Raw genomic sequence first — 13,371 nt, forward strand, 5'->3', positions numbered from 1 at the left:
AAAAAGTCATAAGAATAACACAGAGCATGCCATTGCTTACATTTCCTTCTGAAGACCCAAGTTGCCTGCTGGTTACCAAGGTTATGCCTCTAAATAATGGAATCTATTCCATAGAATACATTTCCCCCATTATATGGATTTATTTAATAATTTATCAAATGTTTGGATCTTCCCAAACCATGTAGCTTCTTCTTCAGGACAAGAGAAATGGGGCACTAGGCAAGGTAGCACATCCCGCCCCCTCCCTCCCGCATGGCTTTGAATGTCATTAATAGGGATTACAATAGGCAAAGAGAAGCTACTCCATTTAAATTGTCTTAAAGCCCAACTCTGGGCAAGAAAAAATGATCCCTTTCAGTGGAGCTGTGCCCACACTGCAGGGCTTAATTGCTTGTTTTAATTACCTGATCCTCTGCTCCCCTACGGCAGGTGATGCTTCCCCACAATCTGGCAGTGGACTGTCCCTCTGCGTCCTCATATCTAGTGCAGGACTATGGATCCTTGCAAACCCTGCAGCCAAGGTTTCTTTCCTTCCTAGGCTGCTGGGGGGGAGCAATTTAGTGCCAGCGCCATTCCAGGACTACCTCCAAGTGGGGATGAGTGTGCACATGCATGTGGCATCACGTCCGGAGCCGCACGTGTGTGTGACATCGCCACATTACGTGATTGCATTGGAAGTGTTGGCAGTGGCCAGGGAACACACCTTCCGGAATGTCGGAGGAACCATGCGACGGCTGCAACAGCGGCCATACAATGCTCATGTGAGAGGTGGTGTCAGGAGACTAGCCAAAGGAGAGCTGCCCATAGGCCTGGCAGAGTGGCCAATTTCCAATATGGCCATGCCTGCACACGTATTGCAAACGCACGTTTGCTATGTCGAACACGTGTGCGTGCTGGCGCACACAATACTTATCAGGTCCTAGTGCCCCCTGGCCTTTTAAAGAGAGAATGCAGCACATGGACATTGCTGACTGGTCTTCAGCTTCCTGCTTCCTGTTTCTGTGTGTGTGCTTATGCTTCTGATCTCCTGTTAATGACCTAGCTTACCCTTGGATACCTCTTGTCCCTCTCCCAGCTCTGACCTAGGATTGCCCACGGATCTGCTCTTGTCTCCTGTCCTGTGTATGACTTCAGCTTGCCTGACCACATCTCTGTTCTTCTGTCTGCTGACCACTGGCTTACTGACCTTGGCATCCGTCCCTGACTATGCTTCCTGCTTCACCCTGTCTGCTGTGATCCGCCCTGGTGCCTACCTGCAGTACCCAACCTGTTGTACCTACCTGCAGTACTTACCTGTTGCTCCAGCTTGCAATCTATACTTGCTGTATCCAGCTTGCTGCACTTTCCACTGCAACCTGTTTCCTGTTATGTGCAGTCTGCATAATCATCAGCTCCACTGGCTCCTACTGCTCACCTCATCTGGTATCCACCTACAGAGAGATCTCCACACCTGAATCTCTCATCTGTGGCACAACCGACAATCTCTGCTTTTCTGGACTTCATGTATCCTGTTTCCACCTTCAGGGATGCCAAACTCAGCCGCAAGGCCAAGGAGGCGCTATAAATCCTTATTTGCTCTGAGCCTGTGTTACACTATCACAGGTAGAGACATATATGGATGTGCTCCCGGAGCAAGTTGGCAGTCATTGTACTGTAAGTAGAGATCCTGCTTTTTTCTAATACATTTTTGAGCCCTCTCTGCCCCTTTTAAATTAAAAGTTTTGGATATGATACCTTCTTGCTCTTTGTAAAAAGGAGTTATAATTGCTCCCCTCAAGTATGCAAGTAGACTATTTTTTTAAATTTATTTATTTTAATTATTGTTTTTCTTTTTTAGTGGCTGTATTCATGATTCTTTGTGGATCATCTTACCTCTTTTATCTATAGTAAGCAACTAAACACTATATCATTGATTTGCCCATCAACCTTGGCATCACACTGATCATTAAAAATTAATTATTTAAGGTAATATTTATTTGAAGAAAATCCTGAACTTGTTGTAGATCAGCATTTCTTAATTACCTGATAGTTTTTCACTCAATTATTCACTCACCTTTTATACGTTTTTAATCACTTATGCACACACACTATTATGGCCCCCCGCTTGGCAATGCAGGTGTTGTAGTCTGGAAGTTTTCACTTTTTCATTCACTTAATTCCTATCAGTTCACCACTATCCCCTCACACATGTTTGATAATGGTGGTGTTGCAATTTGGAGATGTATATTACATTTTTTTTCTACCTAACTTGCACTTGTTGCACTACTTTGTGACTACATATACTGCCATTCGGCTAGTTACCATGGATTTCTTCTAGGGAATTGTTCATTACAGATTACAGATTCCTGCTTTTCTTTGTGTTCTACCAGTATGGTTCTTTGTAAGCCAGTTGCATCGGGCTCTACCATGCAGATGGCTGGAATGACCTAGGTGGGTTCTGAACTCACAAAAAAATTAGTTTGGAAAGTCTCTGGATCCTGCATTGTCTTGCATCTATTAGACCCCTGTCACACTGAGGCAGTTTTCAGGCATTTTAGTCCTAAAAGCACCTGAAAACTGCCTCTCATGCCTCCCCAATAGCACCTGAAAAGTACTTCCAAAGCGCCGAAACACGGGCGCTTTTAACCCCTTTCTTTGGCCGCTAGCAGGGGGTTAAAAGCACCCCGCTAGTAGCCGAAAAGTGCCACTAAAACAGCGGTAAAACGCTGTTAAAACTAGCGGTGCTTTACCGATAACGGACCCGCCACCCCAGTGTGAAAGGGGTCTCAGAGGTAACTATACTCTGTAAATCCATACGGAAAGTTTTGAGTATCTATCAATATCAGGTACTCATAAAATGCAATATATTTTGTATTTAATATTGTCCCCCTGAAGAAGACTACGACTAATATTGTCAAATCGTGTTGGCGGGTGTTTCTTTTGGGGCAAGAGTACTTATTGCTATATGTTTGCTTTACGTTTACCTGCCCATTCCATGTATTATGATGTGTAATGAATCACAGTGTGAAATTTTGTAACCAGAGCTAATATTTTAAATCAATGTGGATTTTAATATTTGTACAATAAAATACATTTTATATATACTCAATTTGTCTAATATTTTGCTTGCTGCATAAAAAACTCACGGGTGGGGGGGACTTCCGATTTTCTTTTGTAACATCATTTGGAGTGTGCAGCTCTCATATCTCAATGTGTCCCCTCAAGTTCACTGCAAGAGCTAATTGCTTGTTTTAATTAACTGATGCTCTCACCCCCACGGCAGGTGATGCTTCCCCACAATTTGACAGCTGACTGTCCCTCTGCATCCTCAAATCTAGTGCAGGGCTATGAACCCTGGTCTTGATGACATCAGGACCCTAGACCAGTGGAGCAAAGGGGTGCAGATGCTGTGGAGACTAGTCTAGCTGTGGGGAGGAGTGTAGGATCAAGTAATTAAATCCCCCTGTATTTTTCTAGGCATAAACCAGCAATTAACCCTTGCAGTGTATGCAGCTCCACTGCAAGGGTTATTTTTTTATTTACCCAGAGTTGGGCTTTAACTAGCATGGCTCCTTTCCATTAGATAACAACTATCTACAAGTGCATCCTCCCTTGTCAAATGGCAAATGCACTATCTCCCTTGTTTACTTTGAGAGCTTAAAAAGTTGCAGCCCTGCAACTTAGGCCCTGCCTACCTTGTGAATATTTTGACTGTTTGAGATGCACTTAAAAGTGTAGGATTTGTTGGCTAATTACAGCTAGCCTGGGGGTCAATTAAGAGGCAGTTCAGGCAGGTGTGACACATAGATACAATCATAGAAAATCATAGAAATTATTACATTTTACAGGGTATTTTAAGTGAACAGCACACTGACTAAGTTGTTATGCCGCGTACACATGATCGGAATTTTCGTTGGAAAAGCCTTGGATGGTTTTTCCGACGGAATTCCGCTTAAGCTTGTCTTGCATACACACGGTCACACCAAATTCCGACCGTCAAGAACGCGGTGACGTACAATGGGACTATAAAATGGAAATTCAATACTCAGTGTGCCACTCTTTGGGCTCCTTCTGCTAATCTTGTATTAGTAGAAGTTTAGTTAGAGACGATTTGCGCTTTTCAGCCTCGTGCTTTTATTCCCGTTATTGCTCTTCAGTTTGTGCTTGTGGGTTTGTATCTGGTTTTCAGTGCATGTAGTCAGTTCATATTTGTCTTTCAGTGCGTATCTGTCTTTCAGTTTCTTGTCAACTCGTTTCTGATTTTCAGCTCGCTCTTCACAGGCTTTTCTGTTCTTCAGTGTGTTCTGTTAGTTCGTTCTGACTATCCGACCGTTTTGAAGCCATGTTGTGGGTACGTACTCATCATAGAGTTCGTGCTAGGGGGGGCTTGGTGTTGGGGTTCTTGCTTTGACCCAAGGCCAGTCCATGAACAGGGTGGGGAGGAGTTCATGGACCAAGAATTGGTTACTCCAGCATGACCAATTCTCTTATATGCCTTTGCTGCGTGAGATCCAGGAGAATAATCCTGATGATTTCAGCAATTTTCTTCAGATGACAGACCCCGTTTTTCACCATCTGTTGGCTTTGCTTTCCCCTTATATTATGAAGCAGGACATCTGCATTCGGCAAGCCATCACTCCGGAGCAGAGGCTAGTCGCCATGTTGCGGTACTTGGCGACAGGGAGAAGTCTCCAGGACCTCAAGTTCTCTACAGGCAACTCCCCCCCAGAGACCTGTTCTGCCATCATACAGGTCCTGCAGAAGGACTATATTAGGGTAAGTTTTCTCCTTTAACATCACATTCTGTGTATTTAATGTATGTTAATGTTTTGTATTTCTTTCATCATTCCTTAATTACCATGATTGTAATATGCTGTGGATGTCCTCTTTGTCCTTATGCATGCTGTAAGCTTTTAATGCTCCTTTTTTGTCCTTCATGCATATTTGCCTTCACTAACCTCCCCAGCATGCTATCCTGGGCCCATACACACCTAGCCTAGTCACTTAACAATGCATTTTGTCAGCTCCATTGTAGTGCTTTACCCTAAACACCCCCTAAAATGTGTCCAAATGTTATTGTTGTCCTTAAATTCAGGCAGAGTGCCAGAGGCTTTTTTTGGGGGGTCCAAAACTCATTTATAACCCCCCCTAAAATGTTTCTAATGGGCCATCAGAGGGGGTGAGGAATCTGATACGTGGACCTTATATTTTTGTCTTTAAATACTCCTTAAAATAATTGTTATACTGATGTTGACCAAGAATGTTTGTGTCTAATCTGCTTGCAATGTTATGTGCAAACGTACTAATATATTTTTTTTTTTTATCATCAAAGTTTATTGTGAAAAATCAAAAGATGCATCTGTGGAGACGCAGCTCCACCTAATACAATACAGTATTGGATATATCATCAGTAACAACATTGAACTTCAGCTATGTTGCAAGGATTAGTATAAACTGTTTATGATCACACAACTTCAGATTTTAGTAAAGCAGATATCAATGACTGTCATTCGTGAGTTCCGTATTGTCATTCAAAGAAAGAAGAATAGTTGGAAAAGAAAGAGAGAGAAGGGTAGTAAGGATTAAACCTTCAGGTTTAATTAATGGGAAACAGTGTTCCTCATTTGACTGTTTTTCAATGCTTAGTTTATCATATGAGAGTTAACTTACAACCAAGTCCTATTTCATAACATCCAGATATGCCTGTGAGTATTTATATATCAGCCAAGGTGACCAAGTTTTGTGAAATCTTTCCACATTTTCTCCTGCTTGTGCAATAGTCTCCTCCATCTCATAGAACTCCGCTATCTTACTGAACCATTCCCGTATGGTCGGGATTTTTGTAGATTTCCAGTACAGTGGAATGATAGCTTTGGCTGCATTTAAAAGGTGTTTGGTAAGTGAGTGTTTATACCTCTTAATGGGGAATTCCGTGACATGCAGGAGACATCCCGCTGCGTCCAGCTTTAATTTTGTTTCTGTTATTAAGTATATCATCTCCCTGACCTTTGCCCAGAATGTGTTCAGTACAGGGCACTGCCACCAAATGTGTAGCAGTGACCCTTTGTCAGAGTTACAGCGCCAACAAGTATCCGAGTGGTCTGGGAACCAAGAATGTAGCTTTACTGGAGTGGCATACCATTGAGTGAGTAACTTGTATGCTGTTTCCTGAGTTCTTGTGCTCAGGGAGCATTTATGAGCAAAAACACATGCTTTCTTCCATTGTGAAGTCGACAACGGAATACCTAGTGCTCTCGACCAGCTCTCTCTGAGATCCCTCTCACCCCTGTCCTCCCCATTTTGGATCCAGCGGTATGCTAGTGATGTCACTTTGGAAATAGGTTCCTCTGTCTGACATACTGACTCTAGTTCCGTTAGTGGTCTGTTGAAATTGTGTTTTCTTTGTGTTCTGTTAAGGAAACTACGGCATTGCAAATAAGTCCAAAGCTGTAGATCGGGTAGTTTGTTTGTGTGTTTAAAGTCTGTAAAGTCCCTGAACTCTTGGTTGTGGAAACATTGTAAAGCTAGTAGGGGTTTATTTGTGTCGTTTGTTTGTAGTGATCGGTTCCCCATACCCGGTGGGAAATTGGGGTTATTCTGTAATGGAGTAAGCGGGCTAAGAAGTGATGAGAAGTTGGTAAGTTTCGTTAACTTATGGAAAATTGCTAGGGTAGTGCCCACTAAGGGATGTGTCCTCATCTCCACTGGGAGACTGCTCCACTGAATCCATGGTGAGTATTTGATTGGTGTATGGCTTAATATTTCTTCTATTTCTACCCAATCTTTGATTGTAGAGTGACAATGCCAATCTATTATCCTATTTATGTGAGTGGCGAAGTAATAAACACGGAAGTCTGGGATTCCCATTCCCCCTTTGTCTTTGGGCTTAGTAAGTCTAGAAATTCTTACTCTAGGTTTTTTGTGGGCCCAAATAAATTTCATTTGAGTTGAGTGAAGCACTTTAAAGAAGTTTTGGGGGATTTTTATCAGTAAATTTCTAAATAAATACAGGACTCTTGGTAAAATAACCATTTTACAGATAGCTGCCCGTCCAAACCAGGAGAATCCTTTTGAGTGCCAATTTTGTAAGTTTGAGCATATTGTTTTCAATAGGGGAGTGAAATTATATTCAAAAATTTGAGATATTTTGGGGGTCAGCCATATCCCTAGATATTTAAGCGCTGTGCCTACCCATTTAAAGGGGCAATTTGACTTCATGAGATCTAATTTATTTGTAGGGATCGAGACATTTAAAATTTCTGACTTGGCATAATTAATTTTGAGGTTTGAGAGATACCCAAAAATAGAGAATTCCTTCATCAAGGAGGGGAGTGAAATATGGGGGTTCGTTATGAAGAACAACAAGTCATCCGCGTATGCCGCCACCTTGTATTCTTTTTTCCCTACCTCAAAGCCCTGTATTGCCCTCTCTGCTACAATCCGTCTAATAAATGGCTCTAAGGTTAGGATAAACAGCAGGGGCGAGAGGGGGCAACCCTGTCTCGTCCCATTTTTGATCTCAACTGTATTTGAGAGGGAGCCATTGATCTTCAGCTGCGCAGAAGGGTTTTTATAGAGCATAGAGATTTTTTTTTTTTTTGACTCCACAGTTTCCTTCAACGCCACAGGAATGGCAGACTGTGGCTTTCCAATTTGCTCTGCGTTGGGACTTTCCTAACTGTGGAGGGGCAATCGATGGGAAACATGTCCACATCATCCCACCACCCCACTTGGGGTCATACTATTTTAATCATAAGGGTTTCAATAGTATTGTGTTGATGGCAGTGGTGTCGGCGACATACGAGTTTCTCTATGTGGACGTGGGGAAGAATGGCCGGATGTTGGATGGTGGAGTCTTTTTCCCAGACTGAGTTCTACCGACTTCTCCAGAGTGGTGGCTTGGGATTGCCACCTGCGGAAGAGAACGTTGAAGGACTCCCATTTGTTTTTATCGCTGATGAAGCATTTGGTCTGGGTGATAACCTGATGAGGCCATTCCCCCAGATGACCCCCACCCTGGAGAAGAGGGTTTTTAATTACCGGCTAGCCAGAAGAGTCGTGGAGAATGCCTTTGGGATAATGGCCAGCCTGTTCCGCCTATTTCTTACGGCAATAAATATTGTGGAGTACAAACTGAACCACATAGTTCTAGCATGCTGCATACTTCACAACTTTTTAAAGAGAAATGCTCCAAATTATGTTGCCTCAGTTGGGCCTGAGGCCGGACTTCCAGAAAATACAATGATGGCCCTGGAAGCTGGCCATCCTGGCTTGCCCCTCCAAAGCACCCGTAAAGTGCGTCTAAGATATGTAGATTATTTTACAGGTAGGGGGGCCATTGCTATGCCAGCAAATTTGTAAATATTTTCGATATTAAAAAAAAAAATTATCTGATAAAATCTTGATTTTGTCTTACTGCTTGTGTTTCTGTAGCCTCCCTGGCGGTATTCCCGAGTGTGGCTCGGGGTTAAAATTCAGTCCCATTAGCGGTAACCCCGAGCCACACTCGGGATCGCATTGCAGGATCCTGGGGCGGCATTACTTACCTTGTCCCCGGGATCCTGCGATGTCCCCCGCAGTGTCCGAGGACTCCGTCCTCCTCCGAAGCCTCTCCGTGCCAGGCTCCGTTCCCTGCGAGCGGCGCGACGCACGGGGGCGGAGCCTGGCGGCAAATTAAAAAAACTGTCAAAATCATAACACATACAGTACTGTAATCTTACAGATTACAGTACTGTATGAAATGATTTCACATCCCTTTTGTCCCCAGTGCTCTGGCCCATGCCCTGCATGCAGTTTTACATGATATACACTGTTCTTTCTGCCTGGAAACTGGAGATTGTCCATAGCAACCAAAAAGTGTCCCTTTACGTCAAAAGTGGCTTTAGACCAGCTAGAAAACAGCGATAGTAAATTAGAACACTTGCAGAATTGAGCGATAGTGAATTGTGGGGAAATTTATTTTATTACTATTTTTTTAAATTTTTTTTAATTATTTATTTTTATTTATTATATTATAATTTATGTTTTTGTGTTTCAAACTTTATCATACCCGGGATATCTACTAGACTCTGGTTTGGACAGATTTAAGTGTGTTATTGTTAAGATTTACAGACCTACAATATAAAACGCCAAATTTCCATGCAAAATAATGGTACCGCTTTCAGCACCTAAAATCCGAAATAATCATACCACCAGGGAGGTTAAGCTGTCTCCTAGGTTCTCCTAGTGCACTTGTAGTGCCAAGTGGTTTTTCTACGATTAAATAACACCCATTGTCATTGTAAACACCAACTTAATACAAAAACTGGTATTGAGCATTGAAAGAAGAAGCCACACATTGTTGAACATAAAACATTTTACTCCGTGCACATTCACATGTGCGTTGTAAATTTTTTTTAATAAAAAAAAATCTTGTTTTTATAAAGTTTTACCTTGAAAATATTCTTTTGGTACATAAACAGGCATGTTTCAAAACATAACATACACAACTCAGGAACTTACAAAGTTCAACATTGAAAAACTGAAAGCAATATCAGACATTATAGTGTCAAAAATGTGTTGATATTGCCTTCATCAGATGGGGTGATGTCACCCCTGTAAAAGCCAAATTTTGAAGATGCACACAAATTGGGAGTCAACTATCTCCCATCATGGGGGATCAATGGATGTGTTTTGGGGGTGCAACCACTTCCTCTCACCTACTTGAGTTACGAGGAAGGGGTTGGACCCACAAAACGCGTACATTGATATCCCCTGATGGCAGATAGCACATGTTGACACACTGTGTGCATCTTCAAAATCTGGCTTTTAAAATGCATCAAAAATTTTAAAAAATTGGTCACCAAAAATATAAAATGGTGTCATTTTGTGGTTATTTAGATTCTTCCTAGTACATCAATCATGTTCTTCAGTTTTTGTTCAACCTCATTTGTTTTTTGCTTGATGATGTCTAATTCCTGACTACAAAACATTATGTCCTGGATTAGCCTTTGTGCACTGTCACTGGTGAAATGAGGAGATTGTTCTTCCACAACATGCACATCAGCTAAAATAAAAAATACACACCATGTATTAAAAATATGCAGGCATACATCTATTACTTGAATCTGTGGTCTCAGACACTCACCTGTTGTGGTGACAATTTCAACTACCTATCCTTCCTCCACATGCTCTGGTTGTGGTGTCCTCTGTTCCCCTTCTTCAGGAGAGGTGGGTTTCCTGGGGTCCTCAGACGTCTGGAGTCTTTTCTCTGCTATGAGAATGAAACAAAAGGTATACTTAGCACACCAATATTTGAGGCCAGAAATAGGAATATGAAACATTGCTTGGAAGTGGGGTACAATTGTCTGTTTTGTCAGAGTTCCAAGCTGAACACATGATTTTTTCCCTTACCAAAGCTGGGATATTTACCTTTTTTGGACAAGTTTCACACATGGAGACACCCCAAGTGTAGTACCTGTGTGGGACACCCTAAAAAGTTTGTTCTTGTGTCCCACACTAGTGCTCCTGAGTCCAGATGTGTAAACAGCTGCTGAGTGTCCTCTTCTTACATTACACTGAATCAAGTTTGCAATTCTTTTTAGTTTCAAACACATCTAGACAACAATGTCCTAAACTTCTTTTAATACAAATTAGCACGACCAAATGTAGTTAACCCTGTATCTGCAAAAACATTGTATTTAGTTGGCAAACAAACGATGTTTACTGCGACCGATTACTGTGCAAACGAACATGAAAGTAACCGTTTTAAAATGTACAACAGTAAAGAGAAGCACATGGAGCAGCATGCAAGTAATAATAATAATAATAGGAACACACAACAACTACTTACTTTTTAGAAGCACTTTCTTGATCCTTCTGTACTGATTCTGCTCCCTCAATTTCAGGTCTGACCAGCGTTTCCTCAATTGCTCCTTGGATCGTCGTACCCCAAAATTCCTGTGCAGACTCTTCACAACTTTAGGCATGATCTTGGCCTTTCTCACATTTGGGTTTAGGTAAGGTCCATGTAACGAGCCCCTTTGCTCGCTCGGGTCCACTCTCCCGACACTCCTCTGCAGCTATTGAATCAGATTGCAACGTCTGATGGTTCGGTCATCCAATGCTCCGGGATTAGAACTTCAGCTATGTGCCATTCTAACCCAGTTGTGATAGCTCAGAACAAACACCAGGCAGGCTGTATGTAAGTTCAAACAGGAATCTATCTTTATTAACAAAATACAGGCTTTTATACACTCAAAGTGTAGGTGCAGACCTCCTGCTCATATTACTCTAACAATACAGCTGTAACCTAATTAACCTAATTAACATGAGCTAATTAACTAATCCCTTTAGACAGACTAGATGACTCAGACGTGACCGTTAGGCCAGACTGGCCGTCTTGTAGTTCAGAAAATCCAATCAACATTATCACAATCAACATAGACTCTTCTTCACACAATAGCAGAGTTAATTAACACAAATAACAATGGGGATCTAATGACTCTTAGATCCCATAGTAGACTTATTTACAATACACATTTTAGCACACAATAGACAGACAGGTGTTGAAATTTACATCAGCATCTCCTAACAGTATCTGTCCCAGCATTATGAATCAGCCACTATTCCAATATGGCAAATCCAGGGTCCCCAGAGTCTGTGTGTCCTGGGGGACCAGGACCCGAATCCACAGTAATACCACCTCAAGAGTCCCCAGGCATACAGCTCACAAAGAGCACCGTTCCCCCAAATGCAAGGGCCCCCGATCGATCGGCAAGAGGCTAGCATACAGTCCCCTCCAAAAGTCTCTCTCCCGGCTAGGTCTGTCACAGTCCATACTTCCCATCATAGTCGGCCCTCTTCAAGATGTCCACCATCTTCACCATCTCTACAAAGGCCATATTTGATGCCTTAAATCTCCTGCGGGATAGTGACGTTTCTGGCTCCAGGCTTTCCTCCTCGTTACTGCTATTACACACCTGCTGTGTCTCCGCCATGTTCTTCTCCCACTGCGATGAAAGAGAAGGGGTGGGGAATATTCTAGAAAGAACGTCAGGGGAGGGCGACATGGGCGGAGTTTCACACATGTGCAGTGTATATAAAGCTAACACGTATGTGTCGTACGTACGATCTGTGAGTGGAGGAAGTGCTGATCGTGAGAACGAAGGTAACATTTTAACTTGGGACATCATTGGCCTATACTGATTCGAGATTGAGGCCTATATTGGGATAAGATTAGGAGAGTTTGGCCTGATATTAGTGTTCTTGTCTTGTGTTTTGTCTTGCAGCAAATATGCAACAATTCAAAGACCCGGAATTCATGGGCCAGTTCATAGACAGATACAGGGATATGAGAAATTTGTGGGAGGTTAAAAACCCCTTATAACGAAATAAACCAGATAGAAAGGCAACACTGGAGAAACTACTGCAATATGTGAAGACGCAGGTCCCCGACGCAGACATCGAGTTTGTGGAGAAGAAAATTGGTAGCTTGAGAAGCACGTATAGAAAGGAGCTTAATAAGGTCCAGGCTTCCATGAAATCAGGAGCAGCAGTAAAGGATGTGTATGTACCCAGTCTGTGGTACTACAACAGAATGCAGTTTCTGGAAGACCAGTTTGAAGCCAGGGAGTCACTTTCTACACTTCCCTCAACCCTTCCCTCAACCCCATCTGAGGCTTCCGATGAACAACCCGGGCCTTCCATCCTGGAAGAAGCTGAGAAGCCCAGCTGGAGCCAGGTATAGTATTTTTGAACATATTTATTGTCCAAGAATTAGTGTTGTTAACTAGATGTTATTATTGATAACAAATGAATGACTGAACAAAAAGTGTTTGACATATCAATAGACAGTAGGGGCCAAACATGACTGGGACAAGAATGAAAAATGCTGGGCTCAGAATGATAGTCTTTTCTATTTATTAACATTCAATTTGCAACAGTCGTGAGCTGAAAATTCTGTGTGATTGATGAACCAAAAACTAAAACTATGTCCCTTTTTCATACACAGGAAGACTTCAGCCAGGACGAGGCTCTGGAATGTGGCAGACAGGAGGAGGTGGGGGTAAGTGTCAGCCAGGAGGAGGCGGGGGTAAGTGTCAGCCAGGAGGTGGCCAGGCCCAGTAGCCTCACTCAATCCCAGGTGCCTCCCCTCTGCCTTACAACAAAAAGGGCCAGGAAGGGGAGTAACGTGGAGGAGGCAGCACTGGGCCTCATTAAGGACGCTAATATGGCCCTGAAAACACCCCCCGACGCTGAAGAGGCCTATGGCTGCTATGTAGCTGCAAAATTGCAGCAAATAGAGGAGGGCCAACGCCTCATGTGTGAGAATAATTTTTTTTCAGGCCCTTCAGAAGGGGTTGAAGGGCCAAATTAGTGATAACATACACTTATGTGCGCTCGCCCATCCTC

Source organism: Aquarana catesbeiana, linkage group LG01 (assembly GCF_042186555.1).
Source record: "Aquarana catesbeiana isolate 2022-GZ linkage group LG01, ASM4218655v1, whole genome shotgun sequence".
Lineage (NCBI taxonomy): Eukaryota > Metazoa > Chordata > Amphibia > Anura > Ranidae > Aquarana > Aquarana catesbeiana.